The following is a 14,660-nucleotide window of genomic DNA, read 5'->3' as shown; positions in this document are numbered from 1 at the left end:
TTTAACACGCTTTAAGAGCCGGTGGTAACTGTGACTGTTTTAATTTAACACGCTTTAAGAGCCGGTGGTAACTGTGACTGTTTTAATTTAACACGCTTTAAGAGCCGGTGGTAACTGTGACTGTTTTTGTTTTTTTTAAACTTTGTCTTTATTTTTAACTGTGACTGTTTTAATTTAACACGCTTTAAGAGCCGGTGGTAACTGTGACTGTTTTAATTTAACACGCTTTAAGAGATGGTGGTAACTGTGACTGTTTTAATTTAACAATTTTCAAGAGATGGTGGTAACTGTGACTGTTTTAATTTAACACGCTTAAAGAGCCGGTGGTAACTGTGACTGTTTTCATTTAACACGCTTTAAGAGCCGGTGGTAACTGTGACTGTTTTCATTTAACACGCTTTAAGAGCCGGTGGTAACTGTGACTGTTTTCATTTAACACGCTTTAAGATCCGGTGGTAACTGTGACTGTTTTAATTTAACACGCTTTAAGAGCCGGTGGTAACTGTGACTGTTTTAATTTAACACGCTTTAAGAGCCGGTGGTAACTGTGACTGTTCTAATTTAACGCGCTTCAAGAGCCGGTGGTAACTGTGACTGTTTTCATTTAACACGCTTTAAGAGCCGGTGGTAACTGTGACTGTTTTAATTTAACACGCTTTAAGAACCGGTGGTAACTGTGACTGTTTCATTTAACACGCTTTAAGAGCCGGTGGTAACTGTGACTGTTTTAATTTAACACTTTTCAAGAGATGGTGGTAACTGTGACTGTTTTAATTTAACACGCTTTAAGAGCCGGTGGTAACTGTGACTGTTTTTATTTAACACGCTTTAAGAGCCGGTGGTAACTGTGACTGTTTTCATTTAACACGCTTTAAGAGCCGGTGGTAACTGTGACTGTTTTCATTTAACACGCTTTAAGAGCCGGTGGTAACTGTGACTGTTTTCATTTAACACGCTTTAAGAGCCGGTGGTAACTGTGACTGTTTTCATTTAACACGCTTTAAGAGCCGGTGGTAACTGTGACTGTTTTCATTTAACACGCTTTAAGAGCCGGTGGTAACTGTGACTGTTTTCATTTAACACGCTTTAAGAGCCGGTGGTAACTGTGACTGTTTTCATTTAACACGCTTTAAGAGCCGGTGGTAACTGTTTTCATTTAACACGCTTTAAGAGCCGGTGGTAACTGTTTTCATTTAACACGCTTTAAGAGCCGGTGGTAACTGTGACTGTTTTCATTTAACACGCTTTAAGAGCCGGTGGTAACTGTGACTGTTCTCATTTAACACGCTTTAAGAGCCGGTGGTAACTGTGACTGTTTTAATTTAACACGCTTTAAGAGCCGGTGGTAACTGTGATTGTTTTAATTTAACACGCTTTAAGAGCCGATGGTAACTGTGACTGTTTTAATTTAACACGCTTTAAGAGCCGGTGGTAACTGTGACTGTTTTTTTTTTTTTTTTAACTTTTTCTTTATTTTTAACTGTGACTGTTTTAATTTAACACGCTTTAAGAGCCGGTGGTAACTGTGACTGTTTTAATTTAACACGCTTTAAGAGCCGGTGGTAACTGTGACTGTTTTCATTTAACACGCTTTACTGGGTACTGGACTTCCTCACAAATCGTACACAAGCCGTTAGACTGGGCAATTACACCTCGTCCACCCTGTCTCTCAGCACTGGTGCTCCGCAGGGTTTTGTGTTAAGCCCATTACTATACACCCTGCTAACACATGACTGTTCCCCTTCCTTCCCCTCAAATTACATCATAAAGTTCGCAGACGATACCACTGTTGTGGGGCTCATAACAAATGGCAATGAGTCTGCTTATAGGAGTGAAGTGAAGGACCTCACAGCCTGGTGTGACCGAAACAATCTGGAGTTAAATATAAAGAAAACAAGAGAGATCATAGTGGACTTTAAGAAGTCAAGGCCTGACCACACACCTCTGCTTATCAACAACGAGGCAGTGGAGAGGGTTTCGGAGTTCAAGTTTCTGGGTCTCAGTGTGAGTGAGACCCTGTCCTGGAGCACCAACACCACTCGTGTGATCGGCAAAGCACAACAACGCTTATACTTCTTAAGGAAGCTGAAACAGGCTGACTTACCACAAAACCTCCTTGTTAACTTTTATCACTGTGCAGTAGAGAGTGTACTGACATATTGTGTGGCTATGTGGTTCTCCTGCTGCACAAAGGCAGAGCAGGAGGCCCTGCAGAGGGTGGTGAAGGCAGCGAGCAGGATCATCGGATCCCCTCTACCATCTATCACCTCCGTCTTCACCTCCCGTTGCCTCCGCCTCTCCCAGCGCATTATCACAGACCAATCACACCCTGTACATCATCTCTTTCATCTCCTCCCCTCAGGGAGGAGATACCAGTCCATCAGTGCTAGCACTTCAAGATTCAAAAACAGCTTTTTTCCGTACGCAGTACGTCTGCTAAATGAACATTGACTGTCCCCCCTCATATGCATTTCAACCGGACTGTGATAATTTATTATTGGTTTCTGTTTCTCTATTCATTCATCATGCACTTTAAAATATCACCATGCACTTTATACTCTGTGTTGTATTGTTGTATGTTGTGTGTGTGCTACGGGTATATGGGAGCTCCCTAGTCATTTCGTTGTGACAATTGTGTATGCATTTGTGTGCAATGACAAATAAAAGCCTATTCTATTCTAATAAAGTATACAATCAATCAGCGATATAGTCACGGGATATTAGAAGAATATTTTCCAATCTTGGAATAAATTCCTTACCAAAAAAAATCTTCACCAATGTGTTTGTAAAGGTGTCTAGTAACACATCTCACAAAGACTGAAATGCAGTTTCCCTAGGAGTATTTTTGACAACTCCTTAAAGTTGGGGTACCCACCATAACCTTGGTTAAAAAAAAATCCCAAAATAAATCAAAATGTAATTCTGTTTTAAGTAGCATGTGAGGGGTCAAACTAGGGTGTTTTTATGATTCTGAATCCATTGCAAGCATTTGTTTTGCACCAAAACCACTCCTTGGGCTAAATACGGCCCAATCTCAATGGGCTTTTTACACAAAAAGTATAGGCCTACCTGGAAAAAGGGATGGCTATGGCCGTTTTTAGCCCAAGGAGTGGTTTTGGTGCAAAACAAATGCTTGCAATGGATTCAGAATCATAAAAACACCCTAGTTTGACCCCTCACATGCTACTTAAGGGTTACATTTTTTTAAGGAATTAAATTTTGATATATATATATATAGGGAAACTGCATTTCAGTCTTTGTGAGATGTGTTACTAGACACCTTTACAAACACATTGGTGAAGATTTTTTTTGATAAGGAATTTATTCCAAGATGTTTTTAATATCCCCTGACTAACACCCTTCTCGCATCATTGGCTACAGGAGAACGTCGCCACAACGGCTACTTGAGCTCTTAGCTGAAGACCACAGAGTAGTGACTCTAGCTGTGTTACGGCCCGGCCTAGGGGGGCCTAAAAGTTGCGACAAAAAAGCTAACCCAGTCACCAAACAGCCAGACCACACAGGTTCAAAATCCAAAGCATTAAGGATGTATTTAATAAATTAAGCTAAAAGTCATACACTTTACCTCAGGGTGGGATCATACAAACAGCTAATAATACACAAGAGATCCCCCACGGGCCCACCCTACACACACAGATCTTTCACACATAAACATTATAACAGAACACTGGTGTTTGGAGGCTGACTAGGAGGAAGACAGCAGAAGTTGTGGTGCCAGCCAGTTTTATAGTTGAGCCCATCATCACAGGAGCCAATCACCAGCCTGGCTCCAGTTAGCCACTCACTCAGCCACCACTCAGTCACCATTCACACCAGCTGGTACTCAGTCACTCCTCACCACGCATTCACACACACACACACGCGCACGCGCACGCGCACGCGCACGCACGCACACACACACACACACACACACACACACACACACACACACACACACACACATCGCTTGCTCTCTCTCTCTCTCTCTCTCTCTCTCTCTCTCTCTCTCTCTCTCTCTCTCTCTCTCTCTCTCTCTCTCTCTGTGCAATAGCCTCAAATAAACAGCCCCCCTTCGAGCAAACTTGCTCACTCTCATTCTGTTTTATAATAATGTTTACTAATACAGAAGTTTTCAGTAACTATTTACTTTGTAGATTTAGATTATTATTACAAAACATACATTAACCACTTCAGCCCTATATACATTTCCGCCATTTGAACATATCTACAAGCTCACAATGCGTCGTGAGCTTGTAGATCTGCTATTTTCAAAAGATGTTTATACATTTGAAAACTTGAAACGGGACATTCTGCATAGTGAGTACTTCTACTTTTGTTACTTTCAGTACATTTTCATGCCAATACTTTTGTACTTTTACTCAAGTACATTTTGAATTCCGGACTCTTACTTGTAACGGAGTATTTCTACATTGCAGTATTGATACTACTACTTAAGTAAAAAAGAAACCTGAGTACTTTTTCCACCACTGAACTCCAGCACCATGTGGATGGACAGAGGGGGAAAAGCAGGATCGAGCGCATAAACACAAGATGTGCGCGACAAGCGGAAAGACGTGCAAGACCATGAATCCACACATTTGCATTGACAAAGCATCGGCAGATTCCGTCCCAGAAACGTGCACAGATAGACTCTAGGTGGTGCTAGAGCACCTGCCCTTTGCCCTCTTGACCAGAAGTGCCCTTTTCAGTTTACAGCAGGGGTCTTCAACAGGGGGTCCGGGACCCCTAGGGGGTCCTCAGAGTTACTACAGGGGGTCCGCCAAATCTTTATGTGATTTGATTTTTCTTTTTAGCGGCGCCAGCCGCTCTATATCTGACTTTGTCCGTGTGTCCGTATGTCCGTGTGTATGTCCGGGTGTATGTCCGGGTGTATGTCCGTCCGCTGTATTCTTATTGGCTGGGCTATAAACAAATATTGATGACAACACCCGGGTATATTTGAGCACGGGGCTCATCAAAGGCGCCGCTTCCTTCACACAGGGTGTGATTTTTACCATAACCACTCGAAACCTAGCATCGCTTTTCTGAGGAGAACTTTAGCCAAAAATAGCCGATCTACAAGCTCACAACGCCTCGCGCTGCGAGGCGTTGTGGGCTTGTGGATCGGCTATTTTTTAGCAAAAAGGTATAGGTGAAGAGGGAAAAAAGAGCAGACCAAGTAAACAAAAAAAAGTATCATTTACTTGAGCACCTGCCCCTCAAAATGTCTGTGCATTTCACGCACACTTACGCACACTGTTCCGTCCCATAGGTCAAATAAAAGTGCGGTGTGACCGCGCCCTTAAGATGGACACCACCAGGCAACAGAGAACCTGGGAGGACCAAGACCACCTCCTGGAGCAGAACTGAGACACAAGAGCTGGAACACATGAAGCTGTCATGAAGAGAGAGGAGCAACATGCTGCAATGGAGAGCCTTCTGTCCCATAGGAGACCAAGAGGAGAGTCTTCTGTCCCATAGGAGACCAAGAGGAGAGTCTTCTGTCCCATAGGAGACCAAGAGGACAGTCTTCTGTCCCATAGGAGACCAAGAGGAGAGTCTTCTGTCCCATAGGAGACCAAGAGGAGAGTCTTCTGTCCCATAGGAGACCAAGAGGACAGTCTTCTGTCCCATAGGAGACCAAGAGGAGAGTCTTCTGTCCCATAGGAGACCAAGAGGAGAGTCTTCTGTCCCATAGGAGACCAAGAGGACAGTCTTCTGTCCCATAGGACACCAAGAGGAGAACCTTCTGTCCCATAGGAGACCAAGAGGAGAGTCTTCTGTCCCATAGGAGACCAAGAGGAGAGTCTTCTGTCCCATAGGAGACCAAGAGGACAGTCTTCTGTCCCATAGGAGACCAAGAGGAGAGTCTTCTGTCCCATAGGAGACCAAGAGGAGAGTCTTCTGTCCCATAGAGGACCAAGAGGAGAGCCTTCTGTCCCATAGGAGACCAAGAGGACAGCCTTCTGTCCCATAGGAGACCAAGAGGACAAGGTAAGTAAAGCAACAACAAACCAACATACAGTGTAAGTGGATTCAGGGTATCTGCACATTTATAACGTTATGATTTAAGGACTTTCAAGACCTTTTTAACACCAAATAGTCAAATATTACGCAAGCAAAAAGGCAAACATTGTGAAAATAGCCGTTGTGAGCTTGTAGATCGGCTATTTTCACAATATTTGTCTGTTTAGATTTAGATTAGTCCACTAAATGTTGTGCCTACAATTCCAAGTGCTTGTCAGGGTGGGGGGTCCCTAATTCAAATATGAGTTGACTTTTTTTTTTCTGGGGGGGGGGGGGGGGGGGGGGCTGAAAAAGTACGTGCTAGGTGAGTTAGTGTGATGTCTCTGTGTCAGCAGAGTGTCTCTACGTGAGAGGTGAGACCACATGTAACCACAGCACATATTCAGCTTCACAGGAAGTAAACACATCAGAGATAGACTGAGGTACTGTGTCACATGACTAGAGGTCTGACGCACTTCGTTTTCCACTAATACGTGTAAGTGTAACCAGGGCACTTAGGACCGGAAACAGAATACCAGACTATACGCCACCGAGGGAGTTTCACCAAGAGAATAGCACATACATTCACAGTTCAGAATACCCAACAACAGCTTTAATAAGGAGAGAGGAGCAGAGACGTGTGTTTTCAGTACAAACATATAATCATTTTATTTAGGCTCAGGACAGATACTTTAGTACTTTAATCACTTAAAACAGCAAGGAAAGGTCATCAGGTTAGAAACATAGTTCTTCATTACAAAACCAATGTAAATCTGAATGACTCCAAAATGCATTAGCACAAAGGGTTAAGATGACACTATGTCCATTGTCCAATAGTTTGACCAGAAGCCGGGGGTGTGTCCACACATGGAGGAAGGCAGTGAGTGAGGGAAGTGTGAGGAGAAATCTATGTTTCACTCAGTGGTGGAAAATGTCATGTTTTGGTGGCTCCAGAAGGAAAACAAGAAATGACCAAAGTCGTAATAAAGCCGCATGCGGCAGGCTTTTTTGCCCCAATCTTTTCATAGACCTGATCACTTGTTTTTTGGATTGCTTGTTTCTCTCGCCAAACCTGGCAACATTTAGCGTCACAGAATCTGCGCCGCTAAACACTCTAATGTTTTTTATATAAGTGGTGGCAACATGTTGTGACACGACACGGGTCTTCCCAACAATAGCTAAGATTGAAGTCAGTGTGAACATGGCCAAATAATAACTTAATAGACAAACTAGGTCTAATGAAGCACGCTAGCATTTAGGCTAACCCTCCTGCCTGACGAGGCTGCAGTAAAAGTTGCACTGTCTGTGAATGCGGGGAGGCAGCGGAGCACGGTTACTGCGGGGGGCGGGCCGTCTCCCCATTCGTGTCGCCATTGGCTTAAAGGAGTGAAGGACAGCCAGGATAGCCAATGACACTTAGGTGTCACTCAGATGTCGCAGATAGGCTAATATAATGCAGGTTTTACCTATAACTTAAATACAAAGAAATGGTTCGGTTATATTGCGGTTAATAAGGAAATTATTAGTTATTTTTATGTTAAAATTGTTAAAAAAATATGTTGACATAAAAAAAAAAAAAAAAAAAAAAAAAAGGCTCAAGCTCAGGGGCCCCCCTAGCTCAGGGGCCCCTGGGCCTGGGCCCAGTCGGCCCGTTGGGTAATCCTCCTCTGCGCTTGGGTGTCGGACTAGGTCTTAGTCTGTCTGTAGAGCCGCCCGCTTTCAGCATGCGGCTAAGAACTAAACAAAACTGGGGCACAGGACTGAACAAACTGGCAAGGAACTAGACTGATAGGGACAGGGCAGGGTGGAAAACACTGGACTGGGCTTAGGGCAGGGCAACACAGAAAAAGAAAGAAAGTCGTCGGGCGGTGGTGGAGGTTCACCGTCGCTGCAGAGCAGCGGAGACTCGCCGTCGACGCAGCTGGACAGCAGTGGAGCTTCCACGTCACTGGGCAGCATTGACGGCTCGCCGTCTCCATCGCTGAGATACAGTGGAGGCTCATCATCGCTGGGCAGTGTCAGACTCTGACGGCCTCGGAGAGCGGCCGTCGGGCTCAGTGTCAGCATGCTTGGCTGTGGGTCAGGGACAGAGGACAAGAGAATCAAATGACAGAACTGTATATAGGGCTGAAGTGGTTCATGTATGTTTTGTAATAATAATGAAAATCTACAAAGTAACTAGTAACTAAAGTTTTCAAATAAATGTAGTGGAGTAAAAGTACAATATTTGTCTCTGAGATGTAGTGGAGTACAAGTAAAAGTACTGGAAACTGGAACTACTCTAATAAAGTACTGGTAAAAAAAAGCCATCAAAAATAACTTGTAAATGTATTTTTTTTCTTATCTGATGAACGATAAGGCTGGCCGGGCGCCGTGTCAGGAAGCCAGAAGTGATACGGTGGGAGGAGCCAACCCACGGCACAGCTAGGAGTGTAAACGGCTTCACCACCAAACCCACATCCAGCCCCCGTTCACTGAGATACTCTCACATGGTCACATGACTAGGTCTGACGCACTTTAATTTACAATGTTATGTAACTTTAACCACTTAAAACCCTATTATCTCTATAAGTGATGATATGAGTGTTATTATCTTTATACGTTAAAGCACATTAATCAGACATCAGCTACAAGGATTGTATTAAACATCAAATTAAATTACATATAATTATTAATCATATGATTTATATCATTATTATTGGTGATACATATTTATTAACCTTATCATTTATTTTCTTTATTTGTTTAAAGAAAGCACCAATAGAACCTTTAATGCTTGAAGGAGGAAACCTCTTACGTCCAAAACGGTTTCTTTTCAGGATTCAAATTGAAAAATATTAAAAGTAACAGATCTACAAGTTCAAAACGATCTTGTAGATCTGCTACTTTTGATGCTTTTGTGTGACGCTGTAATATGATCAAGTAGGACGTTCATTTATGAAAAAAAGAAAAAAACACATAAAGTTAGAACATGGAGATGAGTGATTTCTGCCCGGCAACAACGATACGTTCACCTGACGTTGAGAAGCAGTGATTTAAATCGACCAATCAGGTGGTGATCAGTGGGCGGAGCCTCCATCATATAAAGCAGAGCACAGACTCCTGTGAGTCATTCTGCAGTCAGGAGCCACAGTGACCATGTGGCCCCTCCCCCTCCTGTTGCTGCTCTACGCAGCAGCCATCGTCCCACCAGTGACATCACAAGGCAAGTGACATTTATACAACTTTATACTTATTCTCAGTGGTGGAGAAAGTACTGATTTTTTTTTACTTCAGTTAAAGTATCAATACTGCAATGTAGAAGTATTCTGTTACAAGTGAAAAGTTCTGTGTTCAAAATGTTACTTGAGTAAAAGTACAAAAGTATTGGCATCAAAATATACTTAAAGTACCAAAAGTAAAAGTACTAAAATGTTTGAAAAGAGCCCATGTATAAAACAGGGCTAAAGTGGTTAATGTGTGTTTTATGATATCATCTATTCATTGATTTAACAACACAACAGCCCCTGAAAGGCTAATATACACAAGAAAGACAACTATTTATTTCACAGTGAAGAAGACATGACAATATGAGTTTTCTCATTGATTTTAATAACCTTACATTACACAGAACCACACAGGAAACACAGTAGAAAGAAAAGAAAAAAAGATCGCTAAAGTCTGTTTCTCTTCTCATGCCACGCAGCTCTCTCTCTCTCTCTCTCTCTCTCTCTCTCTCTCTCTCTCTATCTCTCTCTCTCTCTCTCTCTGGCTTTCTCTCTCACTGCTTCATTGGATCAGCACCTGGTGCAGGGACCACTTAATATATCTTATATAACCTATATCTGTCTCAGACATGCCAAATAAAAGCAGCAGAATAGAAACCAGCTACATTCTGTCTTAGGGGCGTGCACAGACATTTTGAGGGGCAGGTGCTCAAGTGAAAACAAGAATGAATGACATTCTGTCATGGTGAACAGAGAGTTGGCAGTCGCTGGATGTGTGTGGGATGTGGGTTTGTGAGGGCAGGCCATATTGTGGCATGTGGTGGATTGTTGGTCTGTGTGATTGCTGCTATGTAGGTGATTGATGTGGTTGGCATTGGTAGTTACAACATAGTTTGGGAATGTATGTAAATGTGAGCAAATGATGTTAGTGCATATGAGTGGATAGGAAATGGAAATGAGTGAAATGCGTGTATGCAACTGATGCTAGCATGTGAAAAGACATGCAGAAGAGTTCATTGTTATGGTTATATAAATGTGGCAAATATGGGCAATGTAGTTTCACATACAAATGTAAATGTTTTGGTCACCGTGTTCCTGGCAAACGTAAAGTGAAGGGTGTTATTACGTTGTATCACAACCAATGTCATTGTCACAAAACCTTGAGCAGCAGTGGTGGAGCGTCCGGGGAGGCCAGGGAGGCGGCCGCCTCCCGGCCCGCGACCCTGGAGGGCCCGGGCCGTCAGATAATAAATCGGTAAAATCAGGCAGAAATAAGAATTAAACAACTTAATGCTGCGCGCGTGCATGCATGCGCAGGGGGGGCCTGATCACTGTGCTGTGCCTCCCGGCCCGGCTTTGAGTTGTTCCGCCACTGTTGAGGAGAGGTGGGATTTTTGGCTCTTTTAAGGGAGGGATTTGTTATATATTATATATATGTTATATATTATATATATGTTATATATTATGCACATGTTATATTTTATATATACATGTATTATTTTGTCGCTGTGCAGCAGGAACCAGCTAATGCAATATTTTGCTTTTTGTTTTCGTAAATCACCTCTATTGAAATATTTAACCAATGAAAAGTATTAAAACGCGTCTCTGACAAAACCTCCCAACTCCATTGGATCCTCAAACTGTCAAAACCATGCAACTCGCCTCCTCTCCTGCTGCCGTTGCACAGCACAGCGCCAGTGAGCAAACACAGACAGAGGAGGAGCAGCACATAAACAAACTAAACAGGAGGGTTTTTCTCCCTGTAGTCTGTTAAAACTATATGCAGTGTACCTGTGTGTGTGTGGAAGTAAATGTGCTTGCAAGTGAAAAGAAAGAGGAGTTCATATAGATGAGTTGTGGCTAGATGTTTTTTATTGAAGGAGCAGGGCAGTTACATTGTACAGGTGTTGTTGGATCATGAAAGTAGTTGTAGACAATTAGTTGCACAGATATATTTGGCAAAACAATGAGAAGTACAGAAGTAAGACATGGTGACTTTATATGACATATTTCAACAATGTAAAGGTGGTTGGGGTTCTACAACAGAGGGTAATGGATTCATTCTTGTTTTGTAAGTGTAATGGAAATGGGCTCATGATCAGAGTAGTAGCAAGTGAGTATAGAGATGTTTGTGCTGGTATATTGTGGAGTTAAGCGCATGTATTTGATCAAGGCATCTGCCGTCCATGTGTGTGGATGTAGGTGGTAGTATGGCTGGTTGGAAGTTGTAGTGTTCTAAGAGTTGCTTGAGTGGATGGGTTGGATTTTGTCTTTGGCAGAAATGTAGGTCTCCAATGAGAATGTGTGCTTTGGTGTGGTGTTGGAGTCAGTTAAGGTGTGTAAGAAATGTGCGTGAGTTTGTGTTGATCTATAGATGTTTGTGACAACTAAGTAATTCGATGTAATGGAGGTAATTTGGAAAGTGTCATGTGTAGCATGTTTTAACAAGGCAAAGTTTGGTGGAAAGTACGTTGCGATGCCTTTTCCACGGCCTGCGTTATTGAAGTGTTGTTGTTTGTGTTGTAGTGTGTGAGTGTGGAGCTGTTGGGAGCCAGGTTTCTTGTAACAAAATTAGTTGTGCAGACATGAGCTCATAATGGGCTTTTATGTGTTGTATGTGGGCTGGTAGTGAGCGAACTGTCAAGGACATTATTTGGATCATGGAAGGTGTGCTATGTTGCTGATGGCTGATGTCAATGAGTTGGAGTCTGTTAAGCTCTGTATGAGCAGAGGGCCATGGTTTAAATAGGTCTTTATTTAGTGGAAGTGATTCTAGTATGAATAGTTGTGAGATACACTGTACGTGTGAGAGCATAACATATAGCATTGAATGCTCAAGCTAACAGTTAAAGTCAAGGATGAGTGGGTTTGGTTTTGTAACAGTGTGGTCTTGGATCTTGTGGGCAGTTGTTGCCCATGCAAGTCTAAGCGGGAAGTTGATTGCAGTGGCAGTGTAGGTGCTGTTTTTGTGGAGGCTGAAGTCAAATGCAACTAATGCGATGGCAGTCGCATTCATTGTAGGATATTGTCTGTCGAAGTTTAGTTTTTGTCTTCTGTGTTTGCTGGAACCTGGGTCATTAAATTGTACCATAACGTTTTGTACTTCTTTGAGGGAATTGTATTGAAAGTCAATGACTTGTCCTAGGCTGCCATTACTGAGGTTGTCTTGTATGTCAATGTTGGATGTGAGCATGACTTTGGCTCTGATTTTGAGTTGTAGACAATATGGTAATGGTGTGTTTTTGGTGGAGTAAAATGTTTTTTGTGGGGCTTGTGACTTTGGCCTTTAATTCAATGAGTGTGCCTGGAAGTTTCTGTAAGGCAGTAATATTGACTGTAGCCTATTGACTATTTTGTTTGTTCCTGTTATCAGAAGAGCGTTTTCAGGTAAATGTGGGCTATTTCTGGGAAACACACAGGGTTTGCAAAAGTGTGAGATCCATGTTGGTTGGTTGGCCTATGCGGATACGATTTAATAAGTCTGCATATTGTTTGTCTGCACCCTTTCTGTGGTTTGTCTTTAATGTTGTAGTTTGAAATTGTGTCAATAGGCGTTCAATTGCATGTAGCATGTTGGATTTGGCATTTATTGGAGAGGCGAATATGAAAGTACCAAGTGGGGGTTTTATTTGTAGAATGTCTCCGAATCAGAAAGAAGTGCATAATTAAATTAATAGAAAGACATCAAGAAATGTCACGTAAATTCCACTATCAGCCAAATTTGGAATGCTCTGCTATAAGTCAACATGGATTTGTGTGTGTGTGTGTGTGTGTGTGTGTGTGTGTGTGTGTGTGTGTGTGTGTGTGTGTGTGTGTGTGTGTGTGTGTGTGTGTGTGTGTGCACACACACACATTCAGCATACATGGTGTACAGTCTAAGTGTCATGTCAAATCTTTATCACGAGGACACTCCTGCATGTAGGTAAGCTTTCTTTCAGGATGATCATTGTCATGTTTTAATGTTTTTCTTCTCATTCAGGTGATTATTCAGTGAGGCTGGTCGGTGGTTCAGACTCCTGTTCAGGCAGAGTGGAGATGTTCTACTATGACAGATGGGGGACGGTGTGTGATGATGGTTGGGATCTGGTTGATGCCCAGGTTGTGTGTAGACAGTTAGGCTGTGGAAGAGCTCTGTCAGCACCAGAGGGAGCCCACTACGGACAGGGTGATGGAGACATCTTGTTGGATGATGTCAGCTGTTCAGGCAGTGAGTCACAGCTTTCACAGTGCAGACATCGGGGGATTGGAATCCACGACTGTTCACACAGTGAAGATGCTGGTGTTGTTTGTGCAGGTAAATATGAATTTTATTGCAAATAATAATGATGTTTGTATGTGTGTTGTCATCCTATCGTATATAAAAATAGACTAAAGGGAGGACGGGGGCAGACCTCTGACATCACGCTCATGTCACCATGACTCAGCCATAACCATATAAGGAGTTCCCAATGCCCACGCCCACGCCCAGAGAGCCCCCTCATCCAAAAGTACTGAGGGGGCGGAGCCAAAAGTACACCGTGCGTATGTCACTGATCACATGACCTCAATCAATTATCCTTTTCTAGGCAACATAGAAGGGGGGGGACTTTGTTCTTATTTCCACACAACAGCTCTAAGGTGTATTAAAGACATAGTTCAATGTTGAAAATGAGTGGTCTTCCCCTTTAAGGACTTTTAGGACCTTTTAATACCTAAAAGTAATTACCATTACACCATCAAAAGTAATCAACAAACAATACATTAACAACTGGTGAAACATTGGCCAAATTGTCAAAAAATATAAGAAAGAGGCAAAACATTTGAAAATAGCAGATCTACAAGCAAGTTTGTAGATCTGCTATTTTCACAATATTTATCTGGGGGGTCCCCAGTTCAAATATGATTATTTTGTGGGGTCCCGGCCTGAAAAGGTTGAGAACCACTGCACTAACACACTGGTCAAAAGCTAAAGTAAAAGTTGGCACTCTGAACTCTGAATGACCCCAATCAACAACCTGCCGACTCCTCAACGAGCTGTTGTCATGGAGATGACAGATGTCAGTCCATAGGGCATCGCAGTTCCCGCCCACTTCCTGGTTCCACTGCAAAATAGTCAATGCATTTTTCCCTTTGACATTTCCAAAAATATTTATATCAATTCATTTAAGCCTAGAATCAAGCTATCCAGGGTCCTGGTGAATCATGACCATAACACGTTTGATTCTGTGAAAAAACGTTTTTGAAAACGGCAAAACAAAGGGTATTTATTAAATATAGTATATCATGTAATTAAATATAAAATAGAAAAAAATCCTTAATGGTCATGATTCACCATGCAGGACCCTGGATAGCTTGATTCTAGGCTTAAATTAATTGATATAAATATTTTTGGAAATGTCAATGGGAAAAATGCATTGAGTATTTTGCAGTGGAACCTGGAAGTGGCCGCAACTGTGATGCCCTATTGAG

This window comes from Gymnoscopelus microlampas (genome assembly GCF_963454915.1).
Source record: "Gymnoscopelus microlampas genome assembly, chromosome: 12".
Taxonomy (NCBI): Eukaryota; Metazoa; Chordata; class Actinopteri; order Myctophiformes; family Myctophidae; genus Gymnoscopelus; species Gymnoscopelus microlampas.
This window is presented reverse-complemented; position numbering follows the sequence as displayed.